The 13,690-nt window shown below is 47.7% G+C and overlaps 1 protein-coding gene across 1 annotated transcript in view; it reads right to left on the minus strand.

Moving 5' to 3' along the window:
* PTP4A3 (protein tyrosine phosphatase 4A3) overlaps positions 1–8,350 on the minus strand; it is a 95,164-nt gene extending 86,814 nt beyond the window's left edge. The window contains exon 1 of the mRNA XM_063299717.1: positions 8,282–8,350. The gene's annotated coding sequence lies outside the window, so the exon portion shown is untranslated. The remainder of the gene's footprint in view (positions 1–8,281) is intronic.
* Between the last annotated feature and the right edge of the window lie 5,340 nt (positions 8,351–13,690).

Consider the following 13,690-nt stretch of genomic DNA (forward strand, 5'->3'; position numbering starts at 1 on the left):
TAAATTAAGTGCAAGCCCCTTTAATTTTCATAATGTGTACAGGTTATATTTAGTTTTTCCTGGCAACAGGTTATCTTCAGGCAATATTCTAAGTATTTTTAGTATGCACTGTATGCCACCTAACTGGTATTTAACATGCTTGAATGTTGCAACTGCAACGGATTCCATATAAACATTCTATTCAATGATCCAGAAATCATGAATTTTGTTCTCAGATTACTGAGTTCTCTGGAACAAGACTCTGACACTATTTCCTTCAACGTGGTAGACTGGGAACCCTAACTTCCAGATTTCCTAGCCACAGTGGTCAAAGGGTACTCTGGAAGTTGTGGCCCCAGCACATCTGGGGTGTTAGGGGAAGCTGGTTTAGATCCAGAAGAGACCGATTATGAAGGGACTCATTGCCCAGTCTAATTTTTGTTTGTGTGACTCATTTCACTGTAACCATCTCCAGGTGGCTGAACATAGATCTGAATCCTGATCTCAGAGGTGTGTGCCTAAACATAATTATGGATTAGCACACTACATCTGGATCTGTGCTTGAAATGAATCATGGGGTCAAAATTCCTGCTGACAGGAACAAAGATTTTAGTTAAGTAATTTGAGATAGAAGCTGGATGCACAAATCACACTTCCTACCTGAACCGTCTTGCGAAAAAGCATAGTGTCACTACTCTAAGAGGTGACCTACTTGTTGATAGCCTTCTTGTGAAGACATTTCCCCAAGCTGGTTCTAGAAGCCTATTTTAGTTTGTCACATCTGGCTCAGCCCCACTGGCTTTACCTGAAAGCTCCATTGATAGCCAAGATGGAACTAGAGGTGTCACAGATCAGGGTTTCTCAACCAGGGGTTCCGTGGCACCCTCAGGGGTTCCCTGGGAGATCACGATTTATTTTAAATTTTTAAAAATTGTTTCAACTTCGGGCAACTTCACATTAAAGACGTAAGTTTCCCTCTTCATTTTTAGTTTAAGAACACTGTTCATGCATCTATACAGGCCTACCCGTGAAACGAATATAAGAATTTTGTAACTTCTGGCCTATACTTGAGCCTGAATGTGCAGGGGTCCCCGAGGCCTGAAAAATATTTCAAGGGTTCCTCCAGGGTCAAAAAATCGAAAAAGGCTGTCCCAGACAGTCTTCACATGGAGCTCCTAACCCTTTGAACCTTGCTTAGCAAAAGCATGGTTTTTCAACCTTCAGGGATCCCATTTTAGAACGTTGAGACATGTTCAAAGCTGAATGTGGTCAATGTGCAACATCCATTTACCAAAGCAACAACTAATGAGCCCTCTCTGGCTTTCTAGTATGCACTCAACCACCTCACATTTTCTTTGTCCTTTTGGGGGCAGATGATCACACTTCCAAGATGAGCACTGGGCTGCATTTCCATTGCAGAAAGTTGGAAAAAGATGCTAGGTAAAATGGCCCTAGATCCAATATATTAAGCATCCCTCTGTAAAGACTGAATCCATTGCGTTTTCCTCGACAGATGATACAACCACTGTGGTGAGAAATGGTCTCTCCTGGTCTCCTGACCTCTGATGCTTTTCCACTGAGAAAATGAATGGATCCATTAAGACTGAATGAAGCCATGGGTCCATTTACACATTATCAAATCAAGGGATTCCCAGGCCACAGCTGAAATCATCCCTCACCTTCTAACTCTCCTTTTGCCACAAGGTCCAGTTTCCCACATAATCACTGGGCTCTCACAGATGACAATCAACCTAACCATTATGGACCATTCACCAAATCATGACTAAAGCAAACTATCCACCAGTATCCCTTGAGAAAGAACAGGATAAACCAGCCAGTCCTTGTTTGTATCATGTGCTGTCCTTGCATCATTTCCCTGCTGCTTGCATGGGTTCAAATCATGGAGGGCATGGAAAGGTCCATGTCCTTGAAGACCTGGGCTACATTCACACAATACACTTCACTAAGTCAAAGACTGAGGGCCTGCTCTGCACAGCATGTTAAGCTTGTTAAGTTCCACCTTTGGTTAGACTGTCATGGTTTATTATGCTGCACAAACATTATGTTTCAACATCTTGGATTCAGGCATTAGCTTAAGTGTCTTGGAGAAAGTGTGACTAGAATGTGAAAGAAGATGCAACAGAAAGACTTGCATTCTTGTTAACCCTTGCACTGTAATATACACCTGCTTCTGATTCAAACAAGTCACGGTGCTCAGTACCCTTCATATTTAAACCAGGAGTGGAACAGAAGGGAATCTTCATTTTCCCAAGCACTTCCTTAAACAAGGAACTATCACAGAAAAGGAATTCATGCTGAGCAACCAAAACTTGGATTATTCTCCTAGAAAAATATAGCATTTAGCTATAACTACTTCATTTTTTGGTGTGGTGGGGTAGCAACTCATGGGTGTCATTACAATACAGATGTGAGAATACATGGGAAGGATCTTCCCAAAGCTCAATTTACATATGATCAAAAATCAAAAAAGGAAAAAAAGATGCTCAAGGGTTCATCATAATTAAAATTTTATTAGCTGAATGAATTTTGACAAACACTTGCTCGAGAACTCTACATGTAAGAGCAATGAATATTTTACATCGGTGGCTGTTGTAATCCACAGACTCATTATCCAGCATTTCACCTATCACATATAGTAATTAGAGACCAGGCCTCAGAATGTTTAAAAGGATTTTGTGCACAGGCCTTTACATATGCACAAATTGAGGGCGAGCATGTGCGCATGGGCAAAGTACATGGATTAGGTCATCTGTCCCTTCTCTTCATTTGGCCATAGAAGAACTTGCTGGGTCAGCCCAGCCATGAGACTCTACATGGCCTCCTCGTATCAGCTTCCTCCTCCTTTAGAGCAGCCTTCCTCAACCTTCTGACCCTGGAGGAACCCTTGAAATATTTTTCAGGCCTCGGGGAACCCCTGCACATTCAGGCTCAAAGATAGGCCAGAAGTTACAAAATGATTATATTCATTTCATGGGTAAGCCTGTATAGATGCATTCACAGAATTCTTAAACTAAAAATAAGGAATGAAACTTACCCCTTTAATGTGAGGTTGCCCGAAGTTGAAATGATTTTTTAAATAAATTGTGATTTCCAGGAAACCCCTAGTGACCTCTTGTGGAACCCTGGTTGAGAAACCCTGCTTTAGAGAGATTTGCTCAGCATGATGGATGGAGTCTCCCTACAATGCTCAGGTGGGCTTCTCCCTTCCACATGGTTCTTTCCTAACATCAATAGAAAAGCCTCTTCATCAAGCGGCTGGATGCTGATGCTCCCTGAAGACCCACCTGCAGGGACCAGAATAAGCCACAAGTGGTGTGCAGACAGCAGAGCATTCAGGGATGTGGTTGAGAAACTACCATGAGAGGCACTTGAGTCTGGCAAGATCCACCTCAGCCGAGGAAAAGGAGGGCAAAGGCAGCGATGCTATGCAGACATCTGGAAGCATTTCTGGGGGAAAGGGGACAACCACAAGCTCCAGAAGATAAACCCTATTTGTCACAGACTCAGGATCTTGCTACTCAGTTCCACGCTGAAACAAAAGTCCTGAAAATAGCAACAGCCTTCTGTGTAACACTGAGAAAACAACTGCATGTTATAATTACCAGACTGAAAGTAGTAGATGTCCTGAAGAAGCATCACATTGTTCTCACACACTGTAAGATCATCTTCTGAAATGCCACATTCATTAGGTTATTCACAGATTCTGTTTCTATCTTGTCATTCTTTTAAGGAGCCCAAGGAAGGGAGCATAAAAGCTGTGTTCCCACAACATGCCTAATCAGGTTAAACATTTAGCCTTGGAGCTTCTGAAGAGCTGTTGTTTATTCGTTTAGTCGCTTCCAACTCTTCGTGACTCCATGGACCAGCCCACACCAGAGCTTCCTGTCGGTCAACACCCCCAGCTCCCCCAGGGACGAGTCCGTCACCTCTAGAATATCATCCATCCATCTTGCCCTTGGTCGGCCCCTCTTCCTTTTGCCTTCCACTCTCCCTAGCATCAGCATCTTCTCCAGGCTGTCCTGTCTTCTCATTATGTGGCCAAAGTACTTCAGTTTTGCCTTTAATATCATTCCCTCAAGTGAGCAGTCTGGCTTTATTTCCTGGAGGATGGACTGGTTGGATCTTCTTGCAGTCCAAGGCACTCTCAGGATTTTCCTCCAACACCACAGTTCCAAAGCATCGATCTTCCTTCTCTCAGCCTTCCTTATGGTCCAGCTCTCGCAGCCATATGTCACTACAGGGAACACCATTGCTTTAACTATGCGGACCTTTGTTGTCAGTGTGATGTCTCTGCTCTTAACTATTTTATCGAGATTTATCATTCTGAAGAGTAGGGGTAGCTTAACATGTTGTGCGTGAGTCTAGCCTACCTAGTTAGTCTATATTAGTATTTCTCAACCTTGGGAACTTTACGATGTGTGGACTTCAACTCCCAGAATTCTCCAGCCAGCATGTTAGCTATTTTGTGGGAACACTGTTGGTCTGTGTCACCATTTTATGCTGAACAGAAGCATGTGAAACAAGCTGAGCAGAGAGAGGAACTCTTCCAAGATAAACCAGCACGGTTTACAAACATCTTAACTTAAACTGGGGCTACACATGTTAAGTCCTAACAATTTGTGAACCACACTTTAAGATTTAATATTGTCTGTGCCAACTGAAGCTTATTCAGTAAGCCATGATTAAACAACCATAGCTTAGCGCAGTAGGTGAACCAGATCTCTGCCCCAAGCTTCTTTTAGCTCACCAGTCCCACTCAAGATCAAGCCAAAGACATAAATAAACTTACTAAATAATTTCAGTTTCAGAATACTTAGTGTCTTCCAGATTATGTTGGGAATGCAATCAGAAAGTTCCTGAGCACAATGGAGCATTCATTCTCCGTCTCCTAAAATAATCTCAAATTCCATTTTCAATACAAGTTACACATTTCAGAAGAAATTTCCTTTGGGGGTCATCACACCAAGATTGTTCTTCCATTAGCAATGGAGCAGCATCTTCTAGAGCGACCCAACTGTTGAGCCAAAAGACCAGTAATGAGGACAGTCTTTGTATCACTTTAGTTGGATGACCTATGAAGCATCAGAAGCCACCCACTCAGCTGAGGCTTAGCTTTAAATAGGATCTTTAATACAAATAAGGAACACCTGTCTCTACTGATCCTTCCTCCAATGTACCCCAATTCCCAATATTAAGGATGGGAAATCTGCCCTGAATTTTGACTTATATTCGCTTGAATGTGGTTCACCTCATACACAGAACTAAGCTACGGCGTAGTCCTCGTTTAGCAACCACAACTGGGACCGGCAACTTGGTCATTAAGTAAAGCAGTCACTAAGTGAAATTGCAAGTGCTTATGATCTTACTCCAGCTTTCCTTTGCTTTACAGACCTGTGAAGGTCATAAACGCAAGGAGTCGCCGCAAAAGTACTTCCCACCCAGGTCATAACTGCAAATGGCTGCTGAACGAGGACATCGCTGAACGAGGACTACCTGTGCATGGTTTGCTTGTGTTTGGCTTTGTGCTTTAAGTTTACCCAAGCAAGCATCCCAAAACCAATCATGGCTCAACAGAAAGCGTGGACAACATCTATACGTAAAACCTATCACATGATTAAGGACCTGGCTAAACCAGGGACCTGTTTCCTGCTCATATAGGCTTCTGCTCAGTCTGCAGCTACAAGCTGAAGCTCATGATGGACCTTCCTGTTCAATATGGTGAGATCAAGAACCTTGTGGATCGATACATCTTACTTAGGTATGTCCTACTCTAACTCAGAGTAGAGCTAAACACTAAATACCATAAACATGGGAATTTTATACACCCCGGTCACCTTCATGACTAGATTTTGCAAGTGTTAAGGCCCAAAGCAACCCCAGGAGCTAATTTATTCTATCAAAGTCAGACACCCAAAATGGATCCCTCAAAACCTATCGAGATCTAGCAGACGCAAGAGAAAGGGCTTTGATCGCTTAATCTGCCCAATAACCTGAATTCTCTGGGAGGGCTTTGAATAGCACAGTGCGGTTTTAGAGGTAAGAAGTGTTTTGGCGTGCACAGGATGTAAACATATCAGCTGTCTGCACCACCTTAAGCCACACATGTCATTTCCCAGGACAACGCTGCAGGTGTGCAACAGATGCTTGATCCCAAGAAAAAAAATGCAGATTAAGCAATTTTCTGCTTTTGATCCTGAAGCGTTGCAGCCCTACGACTGTTTTAAAGACTATAAACCACAAAAGAGCAAAACGCCAAGTAACTTTTACTCATTCTGTACAGGTCTGCAAAGAACGTCTGGTGCATTCTTTTTTTTGTTTTTTAAGGGTATGTGGCACACTCAATTCCATGCATGTCAAAGGCTGCAGACAATTATATGAAATGTATGTAATAAGCACAGGCCTATTTTGCAACAACTGACGCCGCTTGTGTTTGCTGCACATCATATATAGGTCAGACTGTCAAGGAAGGTGCCACAATGTCTGTGGTGCAACATTGGGCACCAAACTTAATCAGGTTCTCAATACTGCCCCAGGGGAGGCAGGTGAAATGATGTGGACTTAGTAAAGCTCCAAGCAGAAAGTTGGAAGCTTAATTTAAATTGATGCTTTACAGCCTTCTCCAGTCTAGTTGCACCCCACAGTGTGGGGGAAGAGCAATCTAGACCAGTGTTTCTCAACTGTGGCAACTTTAAGATGGGTGGACTCCAACTTAAACTGGATTCTGGGAGTTGGAGTCCAGCCATCTTAAAGTTGCCATGGTTGAAGAACACTGGTTTAGAGAAAAACTGTTGCTACTCGCTGTTCATAGTTCTGGGCCATACCTGAGTTGTTAAATTAATATACAAGTAGTCCTTGCTTAACGACCACAATTGAGACCAGAATCTTGGTTGCTAAGCAAAGCAGCCATGAAGTGAATCCAACCCGATTCTATGACCTTTTTTGCAGCGGTCATTAAGGAAATCACCACAGTGGTTAAGTGAACCACATGGTCATTAAGTGAATCACGCAGTTCCTCATTGATTTTGCTTGCCAGAAGCTGGCCTGGAAGGTTGAAAATGGCAATCACGCGACCACGGGATGCTGAGACAGTCATGAATGTGAACTGGTTGCCAAGCGCCCAAATCGTGATCGTGGGACCACGGGGTCGCTGCAACTGTTGATCCCAGGAAAAAATGCAGACAAAGCAATTTTCCGGTGCACCGGTCGTAAGTCGGCTTTTACAGCACTGTTGTAAATCTGAACCATCACTAAATGAATGGTCATTAAGTGAGGCCTGCCTGTATCCTTCCAAGTTCTGCTACATCTATGCAGTGCCTCGAGAACCAGGCAACTCCAAGCAGATTTCTTTTCCAACAATAAACCGCACCCCCATTAACAAAAGATAAAGTCTTTAATCTGCAACCTGGTCCTTTTCCCTGGTTGGAAGAACGTTTACACCCAGTCGGATGCGTTCACACAACATGCTGGGCTAAAAGGAGGTCGTTTCCTTCCAGGCTTCGTTGAGGCAAGGGGTCGCTTTTAGGGTTCAGAACGGGGAGGATTCCCCGGACGGTTCAATCACTATTCGTGGCTCTAGTCAGTAATTCAAGGACTGCTCCTGGTCCAGTTCATCAGCGTTTCATGTCCCGTCTGAACCCAACTGAGCCCGGGCAGGTCTGCTCCCGGGAAACTCCCCTCCGCGGCTGCTGTCCAGCCCGGGCCGGAGGGCTCTGGATCAGGGCCCGCTCCAAGGCCCGGAGGCGCGAGGCGGCGGCGGCCCCGGGCGCAGGCTTCGCGCCACGTGCGCAGCGCAGAGCCCGCAAGGCCGGCTTTGCCGCCCTGCCCGGCCTCGCCCCCCGCCCGGAGCTGCTCCGGCCCGGCCCGGCCCGCAGGGGGGAGGGACCGGCAGCCCTTCGGGCGGCGGGCGCGCAATCGGGCTGGCCCCCCGGTGCCCGCGGGCCGCCGCGCTCCCCGCCCCTCCCGGGCAGGGACCGGCGCCTCGTGCAGCCGCGCAGGGCTGCGCCGCCTCGCCCGCTTGCAGCGGCCGGGCCCGCGGAGGGAGGGAGCGAGGGAGGGAGGGAGGGGCGGGCGAAGGCGGCGCCCCCCGGGGGCTCCGCGCTCCTCCGCGACCCGCCCGGCCTCGCACGTGCCTCGCGAGCAAGCGGCGCCCCCGCCTTGCAGCAGCGCGAGGCCGGCGCCCCGCGCAGCCCCGGGCGCGCCAGCAGGCGTGCACACCATTCGGGGCGGGCGGCGGCGGCCCCGGCGCGCCCCTCCCTTCCCGGCGGCGCCCCCCCCGCCTCACCTGCTTTGCTGGTCCGGAGCGGCGCAGCCTCGCACCTCCCGCGTCTAAACCCGGGCGGGGGTGGGCGGAGGAGAGCAGCGCGCGCGTGCAGGCGTTCCACCGCGGCGCGCGCCGGAGCGAGCGGAGGAGCCAATCAGAGCGCGCCCTGCCCGGCGCCCCGCTCCGGACTCAGCCCCGCCCCGAGCTCGCGGCCGCGGCGGCCCCGGCCACGCCCCCTCCTCGCCGCCGCCGCCGGCGGGGCCGGGCGAGCCGGGGGTCTGGCGGGCCCCGGCCGCCTCTCCCCGCTGCGGGCTTGCGAGGGCGGGCCAGCCGGGGGGGGGGCGAGGAGGGCGCGGGCCGGCCCCCGCGTGGACTCCCCCCCCGCCGGGAGCCGGCGCAGCCTTCCGGGGCGGCGCGCGGGGGTCGTGGCGGACCCCGAGGAAGCCCTCTCCGTGGGCGAGCCCGTGACGTCCCGAGGCGGTGTGCGGCTCTCCCGTGAGATGCAGGAAAGCCGGAGGAGCGCGGGGCCGTTGCGTTCCCCTTTTAAGAAATCGAACCCCCGGGCTCCCCCTCCGCTGCAGCCCTCCGAAGGGGGCGTTTTGATCCCGTTTCTTGGTGGGAAAAGCCGCTTCCCGAATCCCGAGCTTAGGCCACCGCGGACTCTTCCGACAGTCCCTTCTTGCGGCCCTTCCATTTTTTTTCGGGTTTCTTTCACTTTCCCCCCCTTTTCTTCTGCATAATTTTTCCCCAGGATCAACTTTTGACATTGCCAGCATATGATCAGTCCAGAGTAAAAACTTCTTATGGCCCTTGAATCTGCAGGTAGTCCTCCCTTACTGACCACTCACTCAGCGACCGAAGTTGCGACAGCGCTGATCAAGGAGTAGTTACGACCGGTCCTCAAAGTTCCGGCCACCCCAGCACCGCTGCGATCTGGGTGCTTGGCAGCTGGCTCACACTTAGACGTTGCAGCTCCTGTGGTCAGGCGATTGTGATTTGCGACCTTCCCTGCCTGCTTCCCACAAACAAAGTCAGTGAGGAAGCCGGCAGGGAAGGTTGCGAGTCTCTCCTGTAAGTCCTCCCAGCCTTCCTGCACTCACGAGTGGCCTGCGCTGGGCCTCCTAGGGCCTTCCCCAGCCTTGCCCGCCCGCCTTCCCGCTTAACTCCTTGGGGCTACAATGGCAAGGGTGACTGGCTGGATTGTTGGTATGCGATGCGGTCGCATGATTTTGCATTTTACGACCGCATTGCTTAGTGACTGCAATCCCGGTCCCAATTGCTCTCGTAACCCGAGGACCACTGTGTCCTTCACTCATTCTCACAATCGTTCATCATACTGTAAATGAGCTTATCAAACATGCTCCTAGACTTAAGTTTCCTTCCGTTGCCTGGAAGAGTAGGAATTGATTTGACGGATTATGTGGCATGAAGTTGATGCTGACTCTTAGCAGCTACCCAGGTTGATTTTCTCCAGGATGACGTGTTCCTAACTTGGTCCTTCAGGACATCCAATGGTGCACCCACTTTCAACAGTACACCCATCACCCCTGTACCTGAGTCCATCCACCTTGCTGCTAGTCTCCTCCTCTCCTTCTCTTTCCTTCCACCTTTCCCAGCATCAAAGACTTCTCCAGAGAGCTGGGTCTTCGCATAACGTGTCCAAAGTAGGATAATTTGAGCCTGGTCATTTGTGCCTTGAGTGAGAACTCTGGCTTGATTTGGTTGATGATCCATCGGCCTGTTTCCTTGGCTCACCACAGTATTCTCAGGAGTCTTCTCCAACACCAACATTCAAAAGCGTCAATACTCTTCTTATTTTGCTTCTTTGAAGTCCAACTTTGGCTTCCGTGGAGGGTCACAGGGAATACCATGGCTTGTGTGGTTCTGATCTTTGTAGGTGTAGACACATAACAGCATCTGAATATCTCTTCCAAGCCCTTCATGGCTGGTCTACCAAGTATTAGACTGTGGCATATTTCTTGAATGTTCCTTTATTGTTGATGGCTGGTCCTAAAAGGCAGAAGCTCCCCACCACTTCAATGTCTTCACTGCCAATGCTAAGGCGGGTTGTGCTACCTGTTGTCATTACTTTGGCCTTCTTTATATTTAATTTTGCTCCCATTTTTTCCACTGTGCTCCTTGACTTTTGTTACTAGAGCGTGCAGATGCTTTGCATTTTCAGCTATAAAAATGTCGTCAGCATAGCTTAGGCTATTGTTTCTTCCTCCAGTTTTAAAACCACACTCGTCTTCTTCCAAGCCGGCTTCCCTTAATATATATTCCGCATATAGGTTGAATAAATAAGGGACAAGGATGCAGCCTTGTTGCACTCCTTTGCCAACCTGGAGCCCGTCTGTTTCACCATGTTCTGTCTGGACTGTGGCTTCCTGTCTTGTATATAAATTTCTCACGAGGACCATGAGATGTTCTGTGATGCCCATTTTTCCGAGCACATTCCACAGCTTGACGTGACTGACGCGATCGAACACCTTTCTATGATCAGTGAAGCACATAGTGACTTCTTTTTGGCATTCTCTGGCTTTCCCAATTATCCATCATGCATCAGAAATAATGTCTCATGTTCCTTGGCATCTCTTTTTCCATGCAGGGCGTTGGATGATCCTAAGCATTATTTTGCTAGCATGCAAAATTGGAATGTAGATTGACCTCTTCCAGTCAGTTGGCCACCGTGTCGTTCTCCAGATTTCCTGGCATAGCTTGGTTAGAACTTTTACTGATTCTTCTTCTGTTGCTTGTCATGTTTCTGTGGGTCTTCCAGAATGGTAGGAATAGACTTATATTTACTGGTGGGGGGGGCGTGTTTAAACCACATTCTTAAAACAACTCTTTCTCTAAGCAGATGCTCAGCAATCAATCACCACCAATCTCATTCTTGGGTTTCCAAACACTTTTTCTGTACTCTTCACTCATTCCACCCAATCTGAGGAGAAGGAGGAGGAGGAGGAGATGACTTTCCCATGGATCACATTCATTCAGAATGTGGCATAGTTTTTCCGAAAACACATACCTGGCTCTGCCAGTGTCATACTTGTTGTTTGTTGTTTATTCATTTAGTCGCTTCCAACTCTTTGTGACTTCATGGACCAGCCCACACCAGAGCTTCCTGTCGGTCGTCAACACCCCCAGCTCCCCCAGGGACGAGTCCGTCACCTCTAGAATATCATCCATCCACCTTGCCCTTGGTCAGCCCCTCTTCCTTTTGCCCTCCACTCTCCCCAGCATCAGCATCTTCTCCAGGGTGTCCTGTCTTCTCACTATGTGGCCAAAGTATTTCAGTTTTGCCTTTAATATCGCTCCCTCAAGTGAGCAGTCTGGCTTTATTTCCTGGAGGATGGACTGGTTTGATCTTCTTGCAGTCCAAGGCACCCTCAGAATTTTCCTCCAATACCACAGTTCCAAAGCATCGATCTTCCTTCTCTCAGCCTTCCTTATGGTCCAGCTCTTGCAGCCATATGTTACTAAGAGTCATACTTACAGGACCACATCTCTCTACTGGAGTCAGTCTGGCCAATTTGATTGTGCCAAGATATGTAGCTGGTTGGTCCCACTTTTGGAAGATCAGGGCATTGAAGCTCAGAGGTGTTGTTTTTCTGTGACAGCTTCCCGTGGAAAGTTCGATTAGTTACCTTCTAGATGCAGCTGGAACTAAGCTTTTCCAAAGGAGATCGAGGGTTTATGCCGGTTGCTATTTGGGGTTACAGGTTTTTGCATTTTTGCTTTTTATTATTATGTATTGGTTGTTACATGTTGTGAGATGCCAAGAGTCTCTCTATGATTGTGCAGAGTATAATTGATAAATAAATAAGTTGGGTGTAACTTACAACTGTCACCAGCCTACAGACTTCTACTCTCATACACACTAGATATCAGTTCATAAGGTAGTCCTCGCTTAATGACCATTCATTTAGTGACAGTTCAGACGATGGTGCTAAAAAAACACTTGGTCACATGGTCACAATTTGGGTGCTTGGCAACTGGTTTGCGTTTATGACTGTCGCAGTGTCCTGTGGTCATGTGATCACCAGTTTTGACCTTCCTGGCTGGCTTCTGGCAAGCAAAAGCAAAGGGGATCTGCATGATTTGCCTAACAACCATGTGGTTCGCTTAATGCCCGTGGTGATTTGCTTAACAACATCTGCGAAAAAGGTTATAAAATCGGGTCAGATTTGCTTAATGACCGCTTTGCTTAGCAACCGAAATTCCAGTCCCAATTGTGGTCGTTAAGTGAGGACTACCTGTATTTTCTGACGTACATTTAAGCCCTTTGTGTAGAAGGTTATAAAGATAGCCTTAAAGGAAAAATGTGGTGGTTGTTAGCAAGATGTGATCTTAATCTGGAAAGACAGGAAAGTGTGAAAAAGATGCTCAAGATTGTCCTGCCTTGACTCTCTTTGATAAAAAAGGGAGGGAGAGAAAATGCTGGCAGGCTTTCAAAATTCTGTTGTTGTAACCTAGGTCAGCGTTTTTCAACCTTGGCAACTTTAAGAGGTGCGGACTTCAATTCCCAGAATTCCCCAGCCAGCATGCATGGACAGCATGGCTGGCAGGGGAATTCTGGGAGTTGAAGTCCATACATCTTAAAGTTGCCAAGGTTGAGAAAGACTGGATTAGAAGCAGGGAGAATGATATTCTAGTCCCCCGTCAGCCCCAGGAACTTCTTGGGGGACCCTGCGACCCTTTCTCAACCCAACCTACCTGACAGAGTTGTTGTGGGGAATAATATGAGGAGGGAACACTGTACATTCCACCTGGAGCTTCTGTAGGAAGTTGATGATTGTTTTATGTGCCATCAAGCGGGTGTTGATTCTTAGTGATCACATCCATAGATTTTCGCCAGGACGACCTGTCCCCAGCCTGGTCCTTCAGGTCTTGCAACAGTGCGCCCATCACAGCTGTAATCGAGTCCATCCAGGGTGCTGCTGGTCATCCTTGTCTTCTCTTTCCTTCCATCTGAAGAAAAGGCAGGACATCCATCTAGCAAATAAATGAATAACGGCAGTTTCTCTGTGTTAAGTAACTGATGCATCTGGGTTTTCTAGTTTTGTATGCAATAAAGTTGGGGGAACAAATAGGCATTTATGAGGCTTGGAAAATGCATCATTACTACTGACTTTGCTGGGAACCGTTAAAGCATTTAAAAAAAGATTATCAGCATTGCAAAGGTTTAAAATATTCGCTGCTTGAAACAGAAATCTCGGGAGCCTTTATACCATGCCAATAAGACTGAATTCTTGGATCGGGATGGCCAATTATTAACGAGCCACCGTAAGTATTCTCATAACAGAAGTTTGGTGCGGATGTATCAGGAGATGGAAAGCTTTGCCTGCTGATGTTTGAACCCAACGCATCTCTTAAAGGCATTTTATCAGGCCAACCCTACTTTTCCTAGCGATATGGCAATGCTGATTG

This window comes from Candoia aspera, chromosome 3 (assembly GCF_035149785.1).
Source record: "Candoia aspera isolate rCanAsp1 chromosome 3, rCanAsp1.hap2, whole genome shotgun sequence".
Classification (NCBI taxonomy): Eukaryota; Metazoa; Chordata; class Lepidosauria; order Squamata; family Boidae; genus Candoia; species Candoia aspera.